General features: G+C 44.4%; 1 protein-coding gene across 2 annotated transcripts in view; it reads left to right on the top strand.

The window, feature by feature from the left end:
- SPOCK1 (SPARC (osteonectin), cwcv and kazal like domains proteoglycan 1) overlaps positions 1-26,929 on the top strand; it is a 557,294-nt gene that overhangs the window by 234,635 nt on the left and 295,730 nt on the right. The gene's annotated exons all lie outside the window — the stretch shown is intronic.

The following is a 26,929-nucleotide window of genomic DNA, read 5'->3' as shown; positions in this document are numbered from 1 at the left end:
AATCATAATTTCATACCAGCTCTGATTCAACCAGTAGCTGTTCTGAGTTTTCGCAGGTTGATCAGGTCTGAGTCGGGTCCAGTGGAGTCCATCCTTCGGGAGCTGATGGTCTAGAACTTGGTGGGGTGCTCAACCAACTGGCGGCACTGGGCTGTCATGGTATGTGGAAAGAGCCCAGGGCTCTGCTGTTGGACAGAGCTGGAGCTGACCCCCTGCTCAAGTTACGTAATCTCCCTGAGCCATCGTTTTCTCTACTGTAAAATGTAGAGGCTATCTCCATCCTTGCAAAGTCATTGTGACGATTATGGGGGATAACGTAAAGCGCAGAGCAGAGCACCGTGCTTGGCTGGCAGTAGGTGTTCAGTGGACACTTGTTACTTCCCACTGTAGGCTGAATACAGGCTTGAGTAGCTATTTCTTGATCTTCCTTTAGAAAATGACAAGGCCCCAGCACCTCCCTAGGACCTGGGTCCTTGCTGTACTGCCCACTGGCTCCATTTTGGGTCTGTAGTAGAAAATATTCTCACATTGCCCGTGTTCATTTTCCTGGTTGCTGTATCTTTTCCCTTCAAAACCATTTGCAGACTCTTTTCGTTCCCTTTCCCTGATTCCACTAGTTTTTTTTTTTTTTTTTTTTTTTTAAATTAGAGTATAGTTGATTTACAGTGTTTTGTTAGTTTCTGGTGTAGAGCGAAGTGATTCAGTTATCCATATGTATACATATTCTTTTCCATTATGGTTTATTACTGGATATTGAATATAGTTTCCTGTGCTATACAGTGGGCCCTCGTTGTTTATCTGTTTTCTGTATAATAGTTTGTATATGCTAATCCAAAACTCCTAATTGATCCCTCCCCCCAGTGCCTTTCCCTTTTGGTAACCGTTTGTTTTCATAATCTGTGAGTCTGTTTCTGTTTCATAAATAAGTTCATTTGTGTCACATTTTAGATTTCCCATATAAGTGATATCATATGGTATTTGTCTTTCTCTTTGTGACTTACTTTGCTTAGTATGATAATCTCTAGGTCCATCCATGTTGGTGCAAATGGCATTATTTTATTCTTTTTTATGGCTGAGTAGTATTCCATCGTGTATAGATACCACATCTTCTTTATCCATTCATCTGTCGATGGACCCTTAGGTTGCTTCCATGTCCTGGCTATTGTAAATAGTCCTGCTGTGAATATTGGGGTGCATGTATCTTTTTGAATTAAGAGTTTTCTCTGGGTATATGCCCAGGAGGGAGATTGCTGGATCATATGGCAACTCTATTTTTAGTTTTTTTGAGGAAACTCCATACTGTTTTCCATAGTGGCTGCACCAATTTACATTCCCACCAACAGTGTATGAGGGTTCCCTTTTCTCCACACCCTCTCCAGCATTTGTTATTTGTAGACTTTTTAATCATGGTCATTCTGGTGTGAGGTGATACCTCATTGTAGTTTTGACTTGCATTCCTCTAATAATTAGTGATGTTGAGCATCTTTTCATGCACCTGTTGGCCATCTGTATGTATTCTTTGGAAAAATGTATACTTAGGTCTTTTGCCCATTTTTCGATTGGGTTATTATTATCATTTTTTTGTTATTGAGTTGTATGAGCTGTTTGTATATATTGGAAATTAAGCCCTTGTTGGTCTCATCATTTGCAAATATTTTCTTCCAGTCTGTAGGTTGTCTTTTCACTTTGTTTATGGTTTCCTATGCTGTGCAAAAGCTTATAACATTGATTAGGTCCCATTTGTTTATTTTTGCTTTTATTTCTATTGCCTTGGGTGACTGACCTAAGAAAACACTGGTGTGATTTATATCAGAGATGTTTTGCCTGTGTTCTCGTCTAGCAGTTTTATGGTGTCATGTCTTATATTTAAGTCTTTAAGCCATTTTGAATTTATTTATGTGTATGGTGGGAGAGTGTGTTCTAACTTCATTGATATACATATGGCTGTCAGCTTTCCCAACACCACTTGCTGAAGAGACTGTCTTTTCTCCATTGTACATTCTTGCCTCCTTTGTCAAAGATTGACTGTAGGTGCGTGGGTTTATTTCTGGGCTCTCTATTCTGTTCCATTGATCCATATGTCTGTTTTTGTGCCACACTGTTTTGATTACTGTAGCTTTGTAGTATTGTCTGAAGTCTCCTACACTAGTTCTTAATCCTCCTTACCTTCCATCTTTACAAGGACACAGGCTGATGAGTGTGTTTTAAATTCAGGGGCTAGCAAAGGCCCTCTCCCCAAATATTTCTCACCTTTCTACTGGCAGAAACTCTGGCAGGATTTTGTCACCTTGGGATTGGATTCCTTACTGAATGTGAGTGGAGTTGCCCCAGTTCTCTTTACAAGTTTTGATGAGAAAGAGTAGAGAAGACCATGAGGGCACCCTGCTGGGAGGTAGAGGCAGGAAGGGCAAAGTCTCTGATTGCCTTGTTGGAATCAAAGCTGCCCATGTGTAGGGAGCTCTGTGTGAGCAAAGGCAGCAGGTGCCTTGGTAAACCTGGATTTCATATTAAGAAGTGACCATGACGTCCTCTCCTGTGGGTATTCCAGCCCGTGCCCCAACAGACACCCACATCTTTCTTTTTTTAATTAATTTATTTTTTCAACATCTTTATTGGAGTATAATTGCTTTACAATGGTATGTTAGTTTCTACTTTATAACAAAGTGAATCAGCTATACATATACATATATCCCCATATCTCTTCCCTCTTGCATCTCCCTCCCTCCCTCCCACCTTCCCTATCCCACCCCTCTAGGTGGTCACAAAGCACCGAGCTGATCTCCCTGTGCTATGGGGCTGCTTCCCACTAGCTATCGGTTTTACATGTGGTAGTGTATATATGTCCATGCCACTCTCTCACTTTGTCCCAGCTTACCCTTCCCCCTCCCCGTGTCCTCAAGTCCATTCTCTATGTTTGCGTCTTTATTCCACTTCTGCCCCTAGGTTCGTCAGAACCTTTTTTTTTTTTCTTTTTAGATTCCATATATATGTGTTAGCACATGGTATTTGTTTTTCTCTTTCTGATTTACTTCACTCTGTATGACAGACTCTAGGACCATCCACCTCACTACAAATAACTCAATTTCGTTTCTTTTTATGGCTGAGCAATATTCCATTGTATATATGTGCCGCATCTTCTTTATCCATTCATCTGTCGACGGACACTTAGGTTGCCTCCATGTCCTGCTATTGTAAATAGAACTGCAATGAACATCGTGGTACATGACTCGTTTTGAATTATGGCTTTCTCAGGGTATATGCCCAATAGTCGGATTGCTGGGTCGTATGATAGTTCTACCTTTAGCTTTTTAAGGAACCTCCATACTGTTCTCCATAGTGGCTGTATCAATTTACATTCCCACCAACAGTGCAAGTGGGTTCCCTTTTCTCCACACCCTCTCCAGCATTTATTGTTTGTAAATATTTTGATGATGGTCATTCTGACCGGTGTGAGGTGATACCTCATTGTAGTTGGGTTTTTTTGTTTCTGTTTTTTTTTTTTTTTTTTTGCGATACACGGGCCTCTCACTGCCGTGGCCTCTCCCATTGCGGAGCACAGGCTCCAGACGCACAGGCTCAGCGCCATGGCCCACGGGCCCAGCCACTCCGTGGCATGTGAGGTCTTCCTGGAGCGGGGCACAAACCCGTGTCCCTTGCATCAGCAGGTGGACTCTCAACCACTGTGCCACCAGGGAAGGCCCTACACATTGTAGTTTTGATTTGCATTTCTCTAATGATTAATGATGTTGAGCATTCTTTCATTTGTTTGTTGGCAATCTGTATATCTTCTTTGGAGAAATATCTATGTAGGTCTTCTGCATAGTTTTGGATTGGTTTGTTTGTTTTTTTGATATTGAGTTGCATGAGCTGCTTATAAATTTTAGAGATTAATCCTTTGTCAGTTGCTTCATTTGCAAATATTTTCTCCCATTCTGAGGGTTGTCTTTTCGTCTTGTTTATGGTTTCCTTTGCTGTGCAAAAGCTTTTAAGTTTCAATAGGTCCCCTTTGTTTATTTTTGGTTTTTTTTCCATTTCTCTAGGAGGTGGGTCAAAAAGGATCTTGCTGTGATTTATGTCATAGAGTGTTCTGCCTATGTTTTCCTCTAAGAGTTTGATAGTGTCTGGCCTTACATTTAGGTCTTCAATCCATTTTGAGCTTATTTTTGTGTATGGTGTTAGGGAGTGTTCTAATTTCATTCTTTTACATGTAAGCTGTTCAGTTTTTCCAGCACCACTTATTGAAGAGGCTATCTTTTCTTCATTGTATATTCTTGCATGCTTTATCAAAAATAAGGTGACCATATGTGCATGGGTTTATCACTGGGCTTTCTATCCTGTTCCATTTATCTATATTTCTGTTTTTGTGCTAGTGCCATACTGTCTTGATTGCTGTAGCTTTGTAGTATAGTCTGAAGTCATGGAGCCTGATTCCTCCAGCTCCATTTTTGTTTCTCAAGATTGCTTTGACTATTCAAGTTCTTTTGTGTTTCCAAACAAACTGTGATTTTTTTTGTTCTAGTTCTGTGAAAAATGCCATTGGTAGTTTGATAGGGATTGCACTGAATCTGTAGATCCTTTGGTTTGTATAGTCATTTTCACAATGTTGATTTTTCCAATCCAAGAACATGGTATAATATCTCTCCATCTGTTTGTATCATCTATAATTTCTTTCATCAGTGTCTTATAGTTTTCTGCATATAGGTCTTTTGCCTTCTTAGGTAGGTTCATTCCTAGGTATTTTGTTCTTTGTGTTTTAGTGGTAAATGGGAGTGTTTCCTTAATTTCACTTTCAGGTTTTCCATCATTAGTGTACAGGAATGCAGGAGATTTCCCTGCATTAATTTTGTATCCTGCTACTTTACCAAATTCATTGATTACCTCTAGTAGTTTTCTGGTAGCACCTTTAGGATTCTCTCTGTATAGTATCATGTCATCTGCAAACAGTGACAGCTTTACTTCTTTTCCGATTTGGATTCCTTTTATTTCTTTTTCTTCTCTGATTGCTGTGGCAAAAATTTCCAAAACTATGTTGAGTAATAGTGGTGAGAGTGGGCAACCTTGTCTTGTTCCTGATCTTAGTGGAAATAGTTTCAGTTTTTCTCCATTGAGGACGATGTTGGCTGTGGGCTTGTCCTATATGGCCTTTATTATGTAGAGGTAAGTTCCCTCTCTGCCTACTTTATGGAGAGTTTTTATCACACATGGGTGTTAAATTTTGTCGAAAGCTTTCTCTGCATCTTGAGATGATCGTATAGTTTTCCTCCTTCTATTTGTTAATATGGTGTATTACATTGATTGATTTGCATATATTGAAGAATCCTTGCATTCCTGGGTAAACCCTTCTTGATCATGGTGTATGATCCTTTTAATGTGCTGTTTAATGTCCTGTCTGGAGTCTGTTTGCTAGTATTCTGTTGAGGATTTTTGCATCTATTTTCATCAGTGATATTGGCCTATAATTTTCTTTCTTTGTTACATCCTTGTCTGGTTTTGGTATCAAGGTGACAGTGGCCTTGTAGAATGAGTTTGGGAGTGTTCCTCCCTCTGCTATATTTTGGAAGAGTTTGAGAAGGGTAGGTGTTACCTCTTCTCTAAATGTTTGGTAGAATTCGCCTGTGAAGCCACCTGGTCCTGGGCTTTTGTTTCTTGGAGGATTTTAAATCACCATTTCGATTTCAGTGCTTGTGATTGGTCTGTTCATATTTTCTATTTCTTCCTGGTTCAGTCTCGGACAGTTGTGCTTTTCTAAGAATTTGTCCATTTCTTCCAGTTTGTCCATTTTATTGGCATAGAGTTGCTTGTAGTAATCTCTCACGATCCTTTATATTTCTGCAGTGTCAGTTGTTACTTCTTTTTCATTTCTAATTCTGTTGATTTGAGTCTTCTCCCTTTTTTTCTTGATGAATCTGGCTAATGGGTTGTCAATTTTGTTTATCTCCTCAAAGAACCAGGTTTTAGTTTTATTGATCTTTGCTATCGTTTCCTTCATTTCTTTTTCATTTCTTTCTGATCTGATCTTTATGATTTCTTTCCTTCTGCTAACTTTGTGGGGTTTTTTTGTTCTTCTTTCTCTAATTGCTTTAGGTGTAAGGTTAGGTTTTTTATTTGAGATGTTTCATGTTTCTTAAGGTAGGACTGTATTGCTATAAACTTCCCTCTTAGAACTGCTTTTGCTGCATCCCATAGGTTTCGGGTGGTTGTGTTTTCGCTCATTTGTTTCTAGGTATTTTTTGATTTCCTCTTTGACTTCTTCAGTGGTCTATTCGTTAAGTTGTGTATGGTTTAGCCTCAATGTGTCTGTAGTTTTTACAGGTTTTTTCTGTAATTGATATCTAGTCTCATAGTGTTGTGGTTGGAAAAGATACTTGATACGATTTCGGTTTTCTTAAATTTACCAAATCTTGATTTGTGACCCAAGATATGTTCTATCCCGGAGAATGTTCCATGAGCACTTGAGAAGAAAGTTTATTCTGTTGTTTTTGAATGGAATGCCCTATAAATATCAATTAAGTCCATCTTGTTTAATATGTCATTTAAAGCTTGTGTTTCATTATTTATTTTCATTTTGGATGCCCTGTCCACTGGTGAAAGTGGAGTGTTAAAGTTCCCTACTTTGATTGTGTTACTGCCGATTTCCCCGTTTATGGCTGTTAGCATTTGCCTTATGTTTTGAGGTGCTCCTATGTTAGGTGCAGAAATATTTACAATTGTTATATCTTCTTCTTGGATTGATCCCTTGATCATTATGTAGTGTCCTTCTTTGTCTCTTGTAATGGTCTTTGTTTTAAAGTCATTTTGTCTGATATGTGAATTGCTATTCCAGCTTTCTTTTCATTTCAATTTGCATGGAATATCTTTTCCAATCCTCTCACTTACAGTCTGTATATGTCCCTAGGTCTGAAGTGGGTCTCTTGTAGACAGCATATATATGGGTCTTGTTTTTGTATCCATTCAGCCAGGCTATGTCTTTTGGTTGGAGCATTTAATCCATTTACATTTAAGGTAATTATCGATATGTATGTTCCTATTACCATTTTCCTAATTGTTTTGGGTTTGTTATTGTAGGTCTTTTCCTTCTCTTGTGTTTCCTGTCTGGAGAAGTTCCTTTAGCCTTTGTTGTATAGCTGGTGTGGTGGTGCTGATTTCTCTTAGCTTTTGCTTGTCTGTAAAGGGTTTAATTTCTCCATTGAATCTGAATGAGATCCTTGCTGGGTAGAGTAATCTTGGTTGTAGGTTTTTCCAGTTCATCACTTTAAATAAATATGTCCTGCCACTCCCTTCTGGCTTGCAGAGTTTCTGCTGAAAGATCGCTGTTAACCTTATGGGGATTCCTTTGTATGTTATTTGGTTTTTTTCCCCTTTGTGCTTTTAATATTTTTTCCTTGTATTTAATTTTTGATAGTTTGATTAATATGTGTCTTGGCGTGTTTCTCTTTGGATTTATCCTGTGTGGGACTCTGTGTGCTTCCTGGACTTGATTAACTATTTACTTTCCCATATTAGGGAAGTTTTCAACTATAATCTCTTGAAATATTTTCACAGTCCCTTTCTTTTTGTCTTCTTCTTCTGGGACCTGTCTAATTCGAGTGTTGGTGCGTTTAATGTTGTCCCAGAGGTCTCTGAGACTGTCCTCAATTCTTTTCATTCTTTTTTCTTTATTCTGCTCTGCAGTCATTATTTCTACTATTTTATCTTCCAGGTCACTTATTTATTCTTCTGCCTCAGTTATTCTGCTGTTGATTCCTTCTAGAGAAATTTTAATTTCATTTATTGTGTTGTTCATCATTGTTTGTTCTTTAGTTCCTCTAGGTTCTTGTTAAATGTTTCTTGTTTTTTCTCCATTCTATTTCCAACATTTTGGGTCATCTTTACTATCATTATTCTGAATTCTTTTTCAGGTAGACTGCCTATTTCCTCTTCGTTTGTTTGGTCTTTTGGGTTTTCACCTTGCTCCTTCATCTGCTGTGTGTTTCTCTGTCTTCTCATTTTGCTTAACTTACTGTGTTTGGGGTCTCCGTTTTGCAGGCTGCATGTTCATAGTTCCCCTTGTTTTTGTTGTCTGCCCCCAGTTGCTAAGGTTGGTTCAGTGGGTTGTGTAGGCTTTCTAGTGGAGGGGACTAGTGCCTGTGTTCTGGTGGATGAGGTTGGATCTTGTCTTTCTGGTGGGCAGGTCTGCATCTGGTGGTGTGTTTTGGGGTGTCTGTGGCCTTATGATTTTAGGCAGCCTCTCTGGGAATGGGTGGGGTTGTGTTCCTGTCTTGCTAGTTGTTTGGCATAGGGTGTCCAGCACGCTAGCTTGCTGGTCATTGTGTTGAACTGGGTCTTCGCGTTGAGCTGGAGATCTCTGGGAGGTTTTTGCCATTCAATATTACATGGAGCTGGGAGGTCTCTGGTGGACCAGTGTCCTGAAGTCGGCTCTCCCACCTCAGAGGCACAGCCCTGACGTCCGGCCGGAGAACCAAGACCCTGTCATCCACACAGCTCAGAATAAAAGGGAGAAAAATAGAAAGAAAGAACAAAAAAATAAAATAAAATAAAAGTTATTAAAATAAAAAATAATTATTAAAAATAAAAAAAATTAAATTAAAAAAGTAATTAAAAGAAAGAAAGAAGAGAGCAACCAAACAAAAAAATAAATCAACCAGTGATAACAAGTGCTATAAACTATGCTAAATGCTAAAAACTATACGAAAAAAGCAAACAACAACAAAAAAATACATGGACAGACAGAACCTAGGACGAATGGTAAAAGCAAAGCTGTACAGACAAAATCACACACAGAAGCATATACATATACACTCACAAAAAGAGAAAAGGGAAAAAATATATATATATCATTGCTCCCAAAGTCCACCTCCTCAATTTGGGATGATTCATTATCTATTCAGGTATTCCAAATATTCAGGGTACATCAAGTTGATTGTGGGCATTTAATCCACTGGTCCGGATGCTGCTGGGTGAAATTTCCCTTTCTCTTTGTTTGCACAGCTCCCGGGGTTCAGCTTTGGATTTGGCCCCGCCTCTGTGTGTAGGTTGCGGGAGGGCGTCTGTTCTTCGCACAGACAGGATGGGGTTAAAAGAGCCGCTGGTCCGGGGGCTCTGGCTCACTCAGGCCGGAGGGGAGGGAGGGGTACAGAGTGTGGGGCGAGCCTGCAGCGGCTTCGGCCGGCGTGACGTTGCACCAGCCTGAAGCGCGCCGTGCGTTCTCCCGGGGAAGTTGTCCCTGGATCACGGGACCCTGGCAGTGGCGGGCTGCACAGGCTCCCGGGAGGGGAGGTGTGAACAGTTACCTGTGCTCGCACACAGGCTTCTTGGTGGCGGCAGCAGCGGCCTTAGCGTCTCATTCCCGTCTCTGGGGTCCCCGCTGATAGCCACGGCTCGTGCCCGTCTCTGGAGCTCCTTTAAGCAGCTCTCTTAATCCCCTCTCCTCGCGCACCAGGAAACAAAGAGGGAAGAAAAAGTCTCTTCCCTCCTCGGCAGCTCCAGACCTTTTCCCAGACTCCCTCCTGGCTAGCCGTGGTGCACTAACCCCTGCAGGCTGTGTTCACGCCGCCAACCCCAGTCCTCTCCCTGCGCTCCCACCAAAGCCCGAGCCTCAGCTCACAGCCCCGCCCGCCCCGGCAGGCGAGCAGACAAGCCTCTCGGGCTGGTAAGTGCTGGTCGGCACCGATCCTCTGTGCGGGAATCTCTCCACTTTGCCCTGTGCACCCCTGTTGCTGTGCTCTCCTCCGTGGCTTCGAAGCTTCCCCCTCCATCACCCGCAGTCTCCACCTGCGAAGGGGCTTCTAGTGTGTAGAAACCTTTCCTTCTTCACGGCTCCCTCCCACTGGTGCAGGTCCCGTCCCTATTCTTTTGTCTCTGTTTTTTCTTTTGCCCTACCCAGGTACGTGGGGGGTTTCTTGCGTTTTGGGAGGTCTGAGGTCTTCTGCCAGCGTTCAGTAGGTGTTCTGTAGGAGTTGTTCCACATGTACATGTATTTCTGATGTATTTGTGGGGAGGAAGGTGATCTCCGCGTCTTACTCTTCCGCCATCTTGAAGCTCCTCCCACCCACATCTTCAGAGCATGCTTGTGGTTGGATTCTGAATTGGTTTTCTAGAAGTTCTGCATTTATCCAGAGTGTAAATGGTCTAAGGACCAAATATCCCCAGTTAGTGCTTGGCACCCTTGAGGGAAGCTCTGGTTAAATGGAAAATGCTGAGATTTCAGAGCCCCTTCTCAGAAAGAAGGTAGATTTAGTCCAGCATTGCCGGTTGTCTCCTTTGGTGTTTAGTCTGGTACTCAGCAGTGCTGAGTCAAAAGTAGGCCGTATCACGGCATCTGAGGAGGCTCCATCCCTACCTGGCAGGGGCTGGGAAGATTCAGGTAGGGATCCCAGACTGCTTTGGGAGCCCCTGAGAACTGAGGAAGGGACATTGAATGGCCGACCTAGAACCTAGCAGCCCTTCCCCAAGCAAACGTTTCTGTTTGTATTATCACCTTATTATGAAGGCATCGCCTCCTTCCTGCTGAGTGTGTTCCCATTGATAGCGGGAGTGTGGGTCCCATCAGGAGCTAATGTAGACGTTCCCAGTCAGGATGCCTGCAGACGCTTGGACGGGCTGCAGGGGCAGCCACAGATGAGAAATCCATCACAGACATGCTTGCTTGTAGCTCTGGACCACATGCGTTAAGCTATGAGTCATGTGATCACTTAAGTGGCATTTTATTTACACTTTTGCACAGAGCAGTGGCTGCTGCTCTTCCAAAGCAGCCATTACCCAGATTTGATTTCTTAAAAATTTCTGTAGGGTCAAGATGGCAGTATCACAAATATACGAATCCAGAGGAAACTAGTGTTATTTATTTATTTAAATTCTTTTATCAGCTTACAGCAGAGGATGTACTGAGGTCAGTTAAAAAAAAAGCAGTGACCGGTCTTCCCTGGTGGCACAGTGGTTGAGAATCCACCTGCCAGTGTAGGGGACATGGGTTCGAGCCCTGGTCCGGGAAGATCCCACATGCCACGGAGCAACTAATAAGCCCGTGTACCATAACTACTGAGCCTGCGCTCTAGAGCCTGCGAGCCACAACTACTGAAGCCCGCGTGCCTAGAGTCCGTGCTCAGCAAGAGAAGCCACAGCAATGAGAAGACCGTACACCGCAACGAAGAGTGGTCCCCGCTCACCGCAACTAGAGAAAGCCTGCGCGCTGCAACGAAGACCCAACGCAGCCATAAATAAATAGATAGATAGATGGATAGATAGATGGATAGACAGCAGTGACCATGTTTGGATATTTGGTGCATACTACATACTGGACATTTTGCACCTATGTCCCAAGTAATCCTCCCAGTAATCCTAGTAGAGTGGGCACCATAGCCTTCATTTTACAGATGAAGAAACTGAAGCTCGAAAACGTTGGAATGTTTATCCAGAATCACTTAGGCAGTGACAGTGGACATCAAGAGGAGTTACCAGTTAAGAAACTGCCATAGGCTTTTATGTTTGTTTATGTTTCAGATCCAGAAGCAGAACTATTGATTTCAGCTCCAAGCTGGGTTAAGAGCTGAGTTTTGTTAAAAGAGAGGTGTGTGAAACAGACATATGAGGCTTTGATGGGCAACATCAAAATAAGCCATGCAGTGTTGTTCCCACATAATTCCAGCAGGCAGCCCTGACAAGGTACCTCCTATTCTAGCTGCGATTTACGTATCCTGCTGGTAAATCAGATGAGGCATGTGAGCATCGGATGCCTTATTAAATTGAGCCACAGTGTGGGTTTGTTGCAGTAGCTGTCACCGCCTTGTGGGTAAATGTATGATTTCTACTGTGAGCTCTGGGTCCTTCTCCTACCTGTTTTTGGCAGGGGCCATGGGCTGTGTGCTGGTGAGTGAGCTGAAGGTCACACCCTGCTTATTCCAGATCTTTCGTTCCTTAATAGGGTGCCAGGACAAAAGGAATAAATGAATGCTTACCCTATGTGCCAGCCCAGAGACAGGGTAATTAGAAGGGCTTGTGATTCCATTCAGCTGCCTGGAAAGGTTCCTAGTCATTGTTCTAGGTCATGGCCCAAGAGGTTCTTCCTTCTTATTCCCCATGTCTGGGCTGTGAGTACAGCTCTCAGTCTAATATTTTGGTGTACATAGATCTTATACTGCAGATTTTAGTGCTGTGTGAATTCATTTAGAAATGATTTTACCTCTCTGGCTAGAGTTGCCCCAACTGTGATGTTAGGGTAATGCTGTCTTCATTTTCCCTATCCCATAGAACTTTGAATGAATGAATGAATGAAGAATGGGTAAATGGATGAATGAGGAGACAACATACAAACACATGAAGTAATACAGGTTATTTTTTTTTTACATCTTTATTGGAGTATAATTGCTTTACAATGGTGTGTTAGTTTCTGCTTTATAACAAAGTGAATCAGTTATACATATACATATGTTCCCATATCTCTTCCCTCTTGCGTCTCCCTCCCTCCCACCCTCCCTATCCCACCCCTCCAGGCAGTCACAAAGCACTGAGCTTATCTCCCTGTGCTATTCGGCTGCTTCCCACTAGCTATCTACCTTACGTTTGGTAGTGTATATATGTCCATGCCTCTCTCTCGCTTTGTCACATCTTACCCTTCCCCATCCCCATATCCTCAAGTCCATTCTCTAGTAGGTCTGTGTGTTTATTCCTGTCTTACCCCTCGGTTCTTCATGACTTTTTTTTTTTCTTAAATTCCATATATATGTGTTAGCATACGGTATTTGCCTTTCTCTGCCTGACTGACTTCACTCTGTATGACAGACTCTAGGTCTATCCACCTCATTACAAATAGCTCAATTTCGTTTCTTTTTATGGCTGAGTAATATTCCATTGTATATATGTGCGTCCGTCATCAGATGAATGGATAAAGAAGATGTGGTACAGGTTATTTTTTAATTGAAAAATAATAAAGTAGAAGCAGGAAGAAAACTCTTATATTCCTCCAGCCATTGGTAACCATTGTAACCATTTTGACTTTTCTCTAGTTCTTTTTTTGTATTTTTTTCTTCTTATGGTGAATCATGGGCACTCTTTAAGGACAGTTGAGATACCTAGAAAATGTGACCATGCCACTGGCTAAATGAGAAGATCGATTTTAATGAGCGGGACCCAGCGCTGCTTCATGCTTGTTGGTGGCCGTGGCTGCCCCTTCTGTCTTCCCAGGCCTCTGAGGGGTGGGCTCTGGGCATGGGGAGGGTGTGGTTATCGAGTGGAAGAGATAGTTACATTGCATCATTGGTCCTTTTTATTGCTTCTTGGTTTCTTTCTTCCCATGTTTTTGTATGTGACTTTCTAGGAGTCTCCACCTTTCACAAGAAGGTAATTTAGCTAAAGAATTAGATCTTGGAAATTTTTTTCAAAAGTTCTCTCTGAGTAGCATCATGTGAAAAAACCCAACTGGACTCTTTCTTTAACGCTCATAAGTTATTTAATAGGAAAGGGATTTTGAAGATCTAGGGCATAACTACTGTTTGTGTTCTTGCTGGGCTCTTCAAATTTGGAAGCAGAAATAAAACTCAAAGACAAAGCAGCTTCTTGCTTTGGTCTTCCTTGGATTCTTCCAGTAGTCCTTGCTAGTCTGAAAATTGCTCCCACTTTATTTACACAGAGCTGTCAGGCGTATTTGATTTATTATCTGACATATTTAGAATCATTGAATTTTAGGGCTGGAAAGGGCCTGCATTGTTATTAACATTCCTCTTATTTTCCAAATAATAAATTAAAAGAAAGCATAAAAATAAAAATATTACATGGCTTCTGCTGGCTGAGTACTCTTCCACAAGAAATAAATATGTCCTTACTGATGTGTGTTTTGTTACCATATAAATGGTGTAACCTGATAATTTTGCCCTGGAGCGTTTTGATTTTAAAAGATGGGTAAAAGGGAACCCTGGTTCCCTACCACTGTCCCCTGCTAACAAGAGTGGAACCTTTCAAAGGCTTGGTGAGAGCAAGAGGCCCTTACTTGTTATCACTGACTGCGGGTGGGGAGGGGGCACCTCCAGGGTCTTGGTTCCCAGAGCATGGTCACGTGGCATGGCCTTTGTTCTCAGGGATCTCACCTCCAAAGGGAGAGATGTTTATTTAATAAAGGAAGGTGGAGCAAGCTGGCAGTGTGTCTCTGCAGGACAGAGAGTGCGACAGGCACAGAGACTAGTTGGTTGCAGTTGTGGCCCATATGACTTACACATGTTCGTAACAGATGGCACGGGGACGCTTGCTGCTTGGAAGGGCCAGGATGTGAGCTGGCTCTTGTCCCTGGGGTGGCATGCCATGGGTCAGTGCGTCTTCTCTAGACATAGTGTCATTGCTCAGCCTTCCAGCTGGAGTGGACGGATCACAGTGATGCCAGTGACCGGCCACAGCAGCTACAGGATTTCTGGCTGCAGAGCAGATGGCAGATCTAGTGGTGTGGCCGTGGTGGGTCGGAGACCCTGGGCAGAGCCGGCAGATGTCTCCCATTGTCCTGTCTCTGTGGCTGCACCTGGGCTCAGGCTTCCTCTCCTGTTGCCTGAGCTGAGGGCTGCTGCAGCAAAGAGTCCTGCTCATTGCAACTGCTGGCTCCTTGTCCCACCTACTCCACGTTCCTTGCCTGGAAAATTCCTTGTCCGTCCAGACCCAGCGTAAGTCCCACTGCTTCAGTAGAGTCAGTCCTGGTTCCCTGGAGTCGTTGGTGGCTTCCTCCTCTGTGTTCTGTAGCTATTTTCTTTTCATAATGAGCACATTGCCTGGTAGTATTATGCCTTCATCTGCTGACATTTCTGGTTCCCTTTCCCCTGGCCAGACTGTGGGCTTCTGAGGGTAAGGGCTGGGTGTTCTTGGTGTCTGTTTTCTGGCACAAAGGCAGATGTGCAGCAAATGCTGTAAGTGATAATTGTGCTCACGTAGAATGAACTTCTTCATTGGTGTCCTTGCTTTCAGTTGGGCTCCTTCGGAAAGTACTGGTGTGACGGGATCCACCTTCAAGTCCGCCCACCTCCAAGTGGCTCCTTAGTGCCTGGAGATTAGGCGTGGATATCTCTTCAGGCACTGAGGTCCTTGAGTCTCTGCCCCCAACTTCCTTGCAGCTTCAACCTTGCTCTGTCTCTGTGGGTGCCCCAGGCCCTCGTTGAACGTGGACAGATTATGGAAACAGCCCTGGAGGGCAACAGGGCAGCTAGATGTTCACAGAGTACACAGATCCCCATTAGTCAGGAACTCATGCACACTGATCTTGGTATGAGGACAGTTCTCTTATAGCTTCTCTGGACTCTCTGTCTTGTCATATGACGTAAGTACATCATCTACCTGTCCGAGTGGCCAGGTGAGCAAGTTCCCAAGTGTGGAGCCTGGCTGAAGTACTTTGGGATTGTTTCTCTAAGTCTCCTGAGTCCACCAGGCATCTATTTGGCAGTGCTAGGCGTGAGAGACTGGGTTACACCCATCATAGAGTTGCATAAGTGCTTGTTGGGTGAGAGGAAAATTAGCCCATGTGCATGGTCCAGGATTGGTTGGACCCAGCAGACTTTGGGAGTGTGAGAGAATTGTTCTACCCTCATGGCAAGCCCTAGTTATAGCAGTGGCTGTACCTCAGACAGGGCACACTCCACCTTCTCTGTGGAAGCTTTGCCAGTGATCACAGAGGGAAATTGTGGCTTGGGAGTGTGGGTCTATTTGTCAGGCTTGTCTACTCTGGTGACCTCTTACCACGGGGGAAAGAAGTTCAGAAGTTGCAGATTTCAAATGAACCCTCTCAGATTCTGATGGTGACATCATTGCTTTGAAGTGGACAAAAGACCTTGACCAGATTTATTTCTGGGGCTTTGGTAAGGAGCATCTGCTGTGTACATGGTCCAAGGGCCAGAGCCTCAGGATGCAGAGGAGGGCAGGCAGGGAGGCTGCTAGGATGCTTTTAGGGGCACAGTGAGGGAGTTTTTATTGCTAACTTTCCCAAATGTTCCTTCCAAGAGAAGAGGCTGAATGGTAGGGCTGGGAGGAACCGCAGCACGCCTTGCTGTGCAGCTAATGAAAATTTCATGCAAAGTCTGTGGTCATGGCTTCTCAGAGAGATGGGCGGTGCCGAAGCCACCACGTCCTCTGTGCAGTGGCTTGATGTTAGCATTGAATGCTCCACTTTGAAGTGGGCCCCAGAGAGTGTGGTGGCAGACAGGTGTGGTGGCAGTGCTCGGTCCAGAGCCCACAAAGTGCTCCTCAGGCGGGCTTGTTCCTGAGGCTGCTGTCATCAGTGCTGCTGGCCATGATTCTGAAGCCCGGGGAACCATCTGGCGTACGGGGTGGTCAGGACATCCGGATGTCCTGACTGCTTTCTTGGGGCCAGGCACAGGACAGATGGACCTGCTGTCCAAGCTCACAAAGAACCGTGAGGCAGGTGTTTGAACCCCCCCTTTCACAGACGGGGAAGCTGAGGCTCAGATGTACTAAGGGTCAATGCAGTGGTAGAGGGAGCCTCTCGGGAGGCCTCAGGCCTCTGTGCTCATCTCCGTCCCTTGGCATCTCCTGCAACCATCGTGTTCCATCTCCAATAGGGAACGAGCCCCGTGTTGTCTCCCAGGGTCTCCAGTCTTCACATACCTCACTGGCCCTCCCCTCACATGGTACCGTTAACGCGGTGCGGAGTGGTTAGAGCACGATCTTCGGAGTCGGGCAAAACCGGGTTCAAATCCTCCTGCTTCTCGCTAGCTGTGTGACCTTATACAGAAATGCGATCTCTCGAAGCTCGCTTTCCCAGCCATGTCATCGGGGTGCTGATTGTGCCTGCCTCACACGGTTATCATATGAGTTCAGTGAGCTAGAACACAGCTGGCTTGGACGGCGCCTGGCGCGTGGGGAACACTCGGGAAATGGTAGCTGCTCTTATTCCTGTATGATGAACGTTAACGTTGCTATCAGTATCACTTGGATACTTTGGATTGGATTTCAACTTTTTCATTTCAACTTCACCTTGATGCAGGTCCTGAATCTTGCATCCGATTTCTGCCAGCCGTGGTGAGCCAAGTCATGAAGTCTGTGTGTTCCTTGCGGTGACTTGCGGTGTTAGCAGACGTGGGGCGAGGCTGTCGGGCAGGGGTCCACCTGTCCTCCTTGGTCGATCCCTCCAAGGTCTTCTGCCGTCATCCCTGCTGGTGCCAGGTTCCCGTTACTGCCCCAGTTTAAGTTACACGAAGGGAGTTGCCCATTTCACTTTCCTCGGGAACCTCCAGGTCACGGAGCCTGAAGTGCTGAGTCAACGGGGAATTAATTGGGGAGTTGCAGCCCAAGACTCTAGTGTAAAAGAAGCAACAGAGGTTGAATGGTTCTTTCTTCACAGGAGGTGCTCATTGAGTACCTGTTGCAAGATGGGCATGTGCTGGGCTCTGGAGGTGTGGAGGTGAAGATGTCCCGCCCCTGGCCGTGGGGACTGCTGGCTGTGTGGTTGAGTGGCAGGGGAGTGGTCAGCCACTGCAGAGCGGTTGTGTCAGTGCTCTGTGTAGACCACACGGCTGAGACGTCTCTGATGTGGAGGGATGGGGGACGGGGAGGTGTGCGCACAAGGAGCATCGTCTAGTCTAAACTGGGATTTGATAGAGCAGCACATGTTCATCAGAGAAGGGCGAGGAAGGGTATTTCAGGCACAAAAGGAGCAGCACGAGCAGAATTTCGGAGCTCGAAGTAAGCATGGCTGTTGCAGAACCGAGAAGTGGCTCTTGTGGGGCTGGAGCGAAGCGTGTGGGCTGGGGTGTGGCTGCAGGGGGACTGGAGGATTCAGCAGGGACTGTGCCTTGCAGGGCCCTGTAAGCTGCTCCCGGGCTTGGCCTTTGCCTGGGAGCTGTGGGGAGCAACTCGAGTATTTGATACTGGGGGCTGATGAAGGCAGGCGTCCCTTCAGAGGGTCCCCGTGGGAGCAGCATGGAGAACAGCCTGAGCAGGGTACAGGGAGTGGAGGCTGGCTGGGCACATGGTGGTGACCCGAGGGGCAGCTGGGGGGCCCGACTGAGGGAGAGGCTGTGGGTGCAGAGAGTGGGAGGTGTGACAGATCCAGGGAGGGAGGGGCCTGGTTGATGCCTGAATGGCAGAGGGAGGGAAGAGGGACCAGTCCAGCCTGGATCCTGGCCTGGCCAGCAGAGCACCCAGAGGTGCCGTGTACTGAGCCCCAGAGGTGTTGAGGCCAGATCTGACAGTGGAAGGTGAATTTAACTCCGGAAAGCTCCGGAAGCTGGGGGAAGGGAGGCCTCTGATGGGCCGCACTGGGTTTGCTGTTTGTGGTGGACCTGATCGTCCCCTGGTCACCTTTCAGTCACTGTGGTTGAATCAGTGTGTGGCTTCCTTTAGCCAATGGGGGCTACTCATTAGAATCCTCTGAGGAACTTTAAATGTCCCATTGTGGAGGCCATGGCGCAGACCACCGAATCAGCATCTCCTAGGCGGTGCCAGGCATCAGTGTCTAGAAAGGTCCTCCGTGACCCCAGTGGTCAGTCAAGGATGAGAACCACTGCTTTCCAGTGCCTGCGGTTGGCACCTCCCGTGCAGGGTGGGTGGGGAGGAAGGGGTGTGGTGATAGTTCATAGCCAGTGTTGTATACTCCAAAAGGCAGCATCTGGATGTTGATGGAGGCCTGCCAGCCTCGGGGGTGGTAGGAGTGGCATTCTCAGAAAGACAGAGGGACCTAATGAATTTGGAGCTCGTGATACTCGGACAGGGCTGGGCCTTAGGCAAGTACAGTTTGTATTTTCTGTAAAGTAAAGGTTTACCTGCTCCAAGATGGCAAGGGTCTTACTTGGTGTGTCAATGAGGTGGACCTTTTCACGGTTCCTTCCTCTGTTTTCTACATGTCAGTTAATGATTATGCAGAAATTTTACCTGTTCAGAGCAGGTCCAGTCCACTTAACGGGATATAGTGAGTCAAAATTGAAACTTAAATTGACTTAGAACTATATGATGTGTAATTGCTAACAATGGTTCAAAACGCCTCACTGGTTATACAGAACAGCTCTATGGTGTAAGTAATATCTTTTTTTAATAGACAGGGTCACTGAATCTTAGAGAATGGGTGCCTGACCTTTAAACAGCGATGTGCTTGCAACTCATGCTTTCATATTTCATTGCATTTTTCTAAGTCACTCTTCATTCATAAGACTAATAAAATTGCATGTGTTTGAAATATTTCATAATTATTGTTCCCAAGTACAATTGATCTCCCTTCATTTGGGCCTATTTGGTGAGATTCAAATGCACAAGAGTCACATTACTGAAATTTTAAGCATGTCATTGTTTCTATAAAGCCTGTTTCTCTCAATGTTTTTGAGACATCTCAATATTATAAACCTCTGGACATGGACACAAAAGTGTACATTTTTCATTATTGAGTCCTTTTTTGTGCCTGGTAATATGCCAGTCACTTTGCCACATTGTTGCGAATCGTGGTGACCCAGCCTCCAAGGCAGGTGCAGTGGTCTTGCTTTGTGGATCAAGGGACTGCATCTCAGAAGCTGAGAGGTTTGTGCAATGCCAGCTGGCTGGTCGGTGTTCAAGGCAGGATTTGAACCTGTATCTGCTTCAGAGCCTGTCCTGTTCATAGTGTCTCCTCTGTCTTTGACACCATAGCCCTGCCTGCTTCACTCCCATCTGACATTCAGAAGCCTGCTCCTGGCTAGCTCAGGTATTTTGATCATTTTGCTAATGAGGTCAAGGGTGTGGGTGGCTTTGCGTCTGGGGAGATGCCCCTTGTCTTGGTCAGAGTACAAAGGCAGCATCGTAGGTCCATTTGTATTCCCAGAAGAAGCAGCCAGATATAGGGCACACTTTCTGGAATGGACCTCAGACTCAGTTTTTCTCTTTGAGAAAAGCCCAAATCAGCCGTCACTTCCCCTGACCCCAGCTTGGATGGACAGAAATGGACAGGCAGACAGTCCTGAGGAAGGGGACTTTGTGGCAGTTATAATCCTTTAATCACCTGAGGGGCCATGACAGTCGTATTCATTTTACATCCCAAGACCATAAATCCACGTCTTTCTCAGGTTTTAGACCCCCTTCAAGCTATTTTGGAGCTGCAAGGCAAAAGAATTTCTTTGCAGAAATGTAGAAGGTCTTTTATTCTTGCTGTCTGATGTCATCTCAGGACTTTTATTGAATTTCACCCTTTGGACCAGTGTCATAGGAAATTAATCATTTGAAATTCTCAAAGATAATAATCACGCCTGCGTATTTGGGTTGAATCATGATTTTGCTATTTGTCCTACAGTAATGACACAGATCACCAGAGGACCCTCTGATTTCCCTGCACTTCACTTATTCTACTGAGAACCTAATGTTCTTTTCATGAACTTAGTGAACAAGGGGACCTTTTCAAGGGAGTGATGGTCGGGAAAATGTCTGCCTGTGACCTTTCTAATGTTATGATAATTTGAAATTTTGATGCAATTATCGAAAATGTTTACATTCCTTCCTATCGTTTGATGTGATTCTTTTATTTTTTTCTCATTTATAATGCTTTCGTACTCAGGAAGTTGAGGTAGGTTTTTGATTTTTCTACTGTGTGTAGACATAGCATCAAAATTGTTGCCAAAGTAAAATGTAAATTTCGCTCTAAATCCTAAATCTCAGTGGTAAATATTTGTTCGAGTTCAGTGAAACAGGACCACACACATTTATTTTTCATGGGTATATCCGGGGGTGCAATTTATCAAATGCACAGAAACAGTCCATTGACTGCTTTATCTTTTCTCATTAGTTACAGTACAAGTATGATTGTACTGTAATTTTAAGCATGTCATTGTTTCTATAAAGCCTGTTTCTCTCAATGTTTTTGAGACATCTCAATATTATAAACCTCTGGACATGGACACAAAAGTGTACATTTTACTGTGTTTTACTGGTGGATTACTTATTGAAAGAGCAGAGCAACTGACATTGTTATTTTCTAAACCATTTTGTCTGAGGCCTTCAGGACTTTATACCAAATGTCAGACCAATTTATCAAAGAATCACTCTATTCAGGAAGAAAGTGATTTAGAGTGTCTGTGTAAACCTACACCCACCTGTCCTTACGTGCACACGGGGAACAGTCATGGGCATTTCACAGGGATACGGAGATGTTAAAGCGGGAACAGTTTACTTAAATTATATACAGTTCGGCCAGGGCTTAACTGTGTACTGTTGAGTGTTGCCCTGGGGGAATGTGCAGGTGAGTAAGTAGTACTTACTGTTCATCCCTGTTCAGAAGTAGCCCGGGCCCAGCTGTGTGGGTGTGATATGTGCCAATGGAAGATGTATGAATGGCCCAGCTTCCAGTCCCTGGTGTACAGGGTTCGCATGAGTGGGGTCTGTGGAGGGATGGGGGGTGGGCGGGGGACCTCAAGTCACTGTCCAAGCTGGGCTGGTTGGTCGATCACTTCATTCAGAAGCATTGTCACTGGGGCTCTTCACCAGGGGTGGGCAGGACAGGCCTGATGGAGAGGAGACCGACAGCACATTGCTTGCCCAGAGATGTGACTGGAAATAGCTCAGAGGTAAGGTGGTGTCTGGGACGCTAGTTTCTTCCCAATAGATGGAATGTTTTGTATTTCTCAGCAGCGTGATTAGTAGGGGTTTCCACCGCACACAAATTGAAATTACAGGAAAATTTCCCATCATACAGCTGATGCACTTACATAATGTCATCTGGAAATCTCACATTTCCAGTGACTTCTATTATCATTTCAGAGACACTTTTCCCACCTGCCAGCCACCCCTCCTTCCTGTTCTCCCCAGTCAGTTAGTGTGAAAAATAACTAGTTTGCACTGAGTCCTTTGGAAAGCAGTTTGCCTATAGCCCCTTAACTAATCTCTTTGTAAAGGTTTGGGGTTTGATAAAGTGGGATTAACCTCCATCTAGGATCTATAAACCTGGCTTTAGTCCACCTGGCCCTGCAGGGCAATGCTTCTCCTTTTTGTATTTATCTGCAGGGGGTCTTCAGATGACCCCAAGGGGCTGCCTGCCCTCAATTCACCTTACTTCCTTCTGTACATGTCTCCACTGCTCACTCCTGGTCGAGACAAATGAGGCTTCCATTTATTTTCTAGGCTGGTAATTTTTATTACCTCAGGTAATCTTCAGATGATACTTCAGTGTTCAAACAACTTAGCTAAAATGTGTGTGAAGGAGAAATGATCTGTTCCATGAGAGCGAAGTGTCTTTGATCTGTAGTAGCTAAAGCTGTAAGGTATATATAAATTACATCATCATCTTCATAAGTGGGAGTAAAGCAGTTGGGTCTCAAAAGTGGTTTCCATTTGATTGTGCCACTTCGTCTCTTCCTCAGACTTGCTTTGACATTCTTTGGAGCTGAAATAAACATCTCCGGAAAGGCAACCCCCTGGGGAATAGTTGAGCTAAATTGCATCGGCCATTTGGGGGCTGTGGGACAGGGGAAGAAAAATTCAGGTTCCCAATCAAAATGGGCTAAACCCAGAGACTTTCCAATTCGTTATGACATCCATGATGAGGAGACTTAATCACTAAAATTATGGCAGGAATATTTTTGCATCATTTCATGGTAGGGAGGCTTAAAAGTTTTCTTGGAAGATGCATTATAGATCAGAATGTCCTTTGGTATATATGTATATATACGTATTTTATTAACATGTCCTGATAAATATATCCTTATTAATATCTTTTATATATATAATATATAATATGTGTTATATATTTTAAAAAGATTTCGCTTCCCAGGAATGTTTATCAAAACAGGGTATCTCTAAAGTAGTTGAAAAACCAGAGTTAAATTCCTTTGCACCAGCCACTGTGTGCCGATAATTTCACAGGATCCAGTATTGTGTTTAGTGGGATATTTACTTAGTGGAATGAATATGGTTTTACCTCTTTTGATCAGCAGTGGAGGGTTTAAAAAAATAATTGGGGCCATGATCACTCCCACGACTCTCCCTCCACCACCAGCTCCACTCCCTTCTTCGTCATTCTAGACGTTATCATTGGTCGCTTTCTTACTGTGATCTGTGTGCTTTTTTTAAAAAAATAATTTTTACTGGAGTATGGTTGCTTTACAAGGTTGTGTTAGCCTCCACTGCACAACAAAGCAAATCAGCCATACGCATACAGACATCCCCTCCCTTTTGGACTTCCCTCCCATTTAGGTCACCACAGTGCATTAAGTAGAGCTCCCTATGCTATACAGTGTGTTCCCAGCAGTTGTCTATTTTATACATAGTATCAATAATGTATATGTGTCAATCCCAGTCTCCCAATTCCTCACACCCCACCCTTTCCCCCTTGATATCCATACATTTGTTCTCTACGTCTGTGTCTCTATTTCTGCTTTGCAAATAAGATCATCTATACCATTTTTCTAGATTCCACATATATGTGTTATTATACAATATTTGCTTTTCTCTTTCTGACTTACTTCACTCTATATGACACTCTCTAAGTTTATCCACGTCTGTACAAATGACCCAATTTCATTCCTTTTTATGGCTGAGTAATATTCCATTGTGTATATATGTACTACATCTTCTTTATCCATTCCTCTGTTGATGGACATTTAGGTATGCTGACTTTTGATGTGTTTTTACTATGACTGTATGCTCACCTGGAATGTTTCATGATTTTGGACATAACTCAGTATGCTCAAATTTGAGAGTCTTTTTAAGTTTATAGGTTCTTCCAGGTTTTAACAGTCCCTAAAGAGTTGGGTGATTTTCATTTTCGAAGTGGTATCATGAAATGGAATAAGCCCTTCCTCGTATGGTGAGAATTTAGAGGAAGACTGTTCTCTGCCCTGTCCAGCAGAGGCCTGATATAATTATCCTGTGCAGTGTAGCCAATAAAATATACAGGCATGGTAACACTGCCACCCTTCACTCTTCAGCCTGTAGTATGCACGAATAGGAGTTATTGAATTTAATAAATAACTGTATCCAGGTATGCGAACTTCTATTTAGGTGTATGTTTTAAGAATTAACTGTTGCTGAGGTCCTTGCAAGTCAGTTTTAAAAGCTTCATTAGTAGAGATAAAATTACCCGTTAAGAGGCCAGCACAGACGGATACACCTCGCCTGGCGAGTGTGATCTAGTACATCCGCCATGCCTGCCACCGCAGTCTGAATTTTAACAGGCCACATCTTTATTGGGCCAGGAGGAAGATCAGAGGTGAGGGCTTTTCAAGTCCTGTGCTTTTCTGGTCTCTGGACCAGGCTCTGGGGTCCACGCAGCATAATGCACTTAGGTACCGGGCAGCACCTGGGTGGTGTGGGGCTGGCACACTGCTTCCCACGGTGGGATTTGCCACTGTGAGAAAGGAGGTAGAAGCGTCAACAGCCCAGCAATTCCTGGGTCTGTTTTAGGATAACCTAAAATATATGCTATATTTAAAAATTTTAGATAGAAGATAAGATAAAGGAAGATCTGGGCTGGTGCCCGTGGATGTTAAGCCCTGGAGAAATGACCAGCCAGTCGTCCTTTGTCCCTTGAGCACTGACTGTTAAGTGGGACTCAGGGGTGAGGTGAAGCTCTAGAAGGGCGTTCTTCTAGCTTTGGCTTTTTCCGCGCGAGTTTGGATGGTATCAACTATGGTCCTTATCAGACGTTGCCCCAGAGGCAGAATGGATTGATTGGCACAGGCCCAGCTGCTTGGACTGCCCATGTCTGCAGACCTGGCTGGTCCAGTGTGGAAGGCTGATCCGTGAACTCCGGCCACTCACATTTGGACCTCGCTGCTGCAGTGACCGCTAAGTGGCCCGTGCTCAGCGGCCATCCCCCAAGTGGGCTCTGGTGCCTCTCTCTCAGCTGTAGCCACAGCGGTCACACCCAAGGCTGTCTGGGCTGCTAGCTCATTGGGTTCTGCTTTGGCGCCCGCTTTCCTAAGGCAGGTCAAAAGCAATCAGATGCAGGGAAATCATTTTCCTTCCCCACTTGGCCTTGCCGGGCAAGAGGCTGTTTGAAGGACTCATTCTGCACAATGAGCTTTGACTCAGGTGTACCTTCACATTTGGGCAGCAGTTAGGCAGTATTATTACATGTGCAATGAGTTTCTAAATATTCTCATGCAGATAGCCACTTTTAGAGGTCTTATATTTAAAACCATGATTTTCCCCAAGAAATATGTAAAAATGGCAGTTATAGTTAGCCTGGAAATGTGGCAAGGTCCAGAAGAATGCTTCACATTCCATCCAAGTTATAACGTATGTTGAAATCACTAGGGAATATCCAGTTCTTGAGACCGGCTCAAACCTCACTTGGATATCAAAGGGAATGTGACTTGTGAAATTAAAGCAGAGGAACTTGTCTTTGGCTCCAGTCCTTCCTTGTTAGACACACATCCTAAGCTTCCAAGGACTTCCATGTATTAGAACAGCATGTTCAAGTAGAAAATAGTTCCCATGATTTTAGACTGCGGTTGGTTGGGTGGTACCATCCTCTGGATGTGCAGAGGGCACTGATGAACCACAGTTGGAAGGACAGAGGTTTTGTTGTTTCTTCTCCAGTGGTGAGGGTGAGTTCATCCTGGGTTATCTCTTCTCTTGCCCTTGTGAACAGCAGAATGTCTGAGTCACTTGCTTATATTTAGTGCTGAGTATATTGGCCATCAAAGCTGAGAAATCAAGTGGTACATTTCCCACCAATCATCCGGCTCTTAACTTAGAATCATTAACTCTGGCTGCCACATAATTCAAAAGACTAGGATTATATTTAAAATAATAAATGGAGTGAGAGGTGGCAGAGGGATTCTTTTAAACTTTCTCAGTGATATTTCATGGTGTAGACCTCAGAGACTTCCTAACCAGATGGGTGAGAAGACCAGTTATGCCATAAATTTAAAGCCGGAGCAAAGTGGGCCAATTCCTCAGAGTTAAAAATGATTTAATGCTGACTCCCCAGGATCCGGAGGAACCCGTTCATGTTTATTCACGCTCTGGAAAAATGGAATCACTGCCCAAGGAGCAATGTTCTGATTTTACTCTAAATCCAGTTTCCTAAAATCTATTTAAGGGCTTAGGTGAACGCAACCAGGATCTAATAAAGCCAGGTAATTGAATGACACAGAGGCCGATAAAATTCACAGGAGATGGTGTCGGAGATAAACGGCCACAGGAGGCGGCATGGCATGGACCATAGTTGAAACTAATTGTGCACTTTGATCTAAATGAACTTCTCTAGAAGAGACGTCGAGGCCTCATTTTGGCCAGCTTTCTGGAACTGCAGCCTGCAGAGTACCAGCCGAAAACACATCCAGCAGATCATTTGAGTGTATGCAGGAGGGAATTAACTGCATGGGGCCACATGCCCTAAAAATGGCTGTGGAGGTGTTTTCCACGGGTGAGGCCTCTGCATGTTGCAGACAGTTGAGCTGAGCTGACAGAGTGGGTGTGCTCGGCCGCAGTGGGGTGGGTGAGCACTTACAGGGAGGAGAAAGAGTGGGCCGTGGAGGTTTGGAGGGGAAGGGTTATTAGCAGTGGGGAAGAGGTTAATGTGACGATAGAGAAGTGAGTGACCTGGACCCTTGCACTTTCAAAGTAATGAAGTGTCTAGCCTCGGAGCAAGCTTCATGCAAGAAGGACATGGTTATGAATGAACCAGATTGGCCAGCCTTTGTGTTTTTATCGTTACACACCTGGGACACATGGTATTAAGCTGAATATATGCCTGTGGTTAATTCTCACATTTGAATGGCCCTCTGTTTTTAGGTTTGGGGAGTGTTAGAAGACTGGAATTGTGGGCCAGAATTACATGTCTTCGTGTAGGAGAAATGTTGACAGTTGAATTATCAGTGGTTACAAACACAGAGGTTTAATCCCAAGTGAGAACAGCTAGGCATCACCACTAGCGGTATAATTGATGGCAAATAAGTCTTGCACCTGGAAGGTGTCTCCGTTTATCTGTCAAACCAGGAAGAGCAGTGCTGTTTCCATATTAGGCTGAAATGTATTAACTCTTCCTAGG

Source organism: Pseudorca crassidens, chromosome 3 (assembly GCF_039906515.1).
Source record: "Pseudorca crassidens isolate mPseCra1 chromosome 3, mPseCra1.hap1, whole genome shotgun sequence".
Lineage (NCBI taxonomy): Eukaryota > Metazoa > Chordata > Mammalia > Artiodactyla > Delphinidae > Pseudorca > Pseudorca crassidens.
Note: the sequence above shows the minus strand (reverse complement) of the source record. Positions and strands in the feature narration are given on the sequence as shown.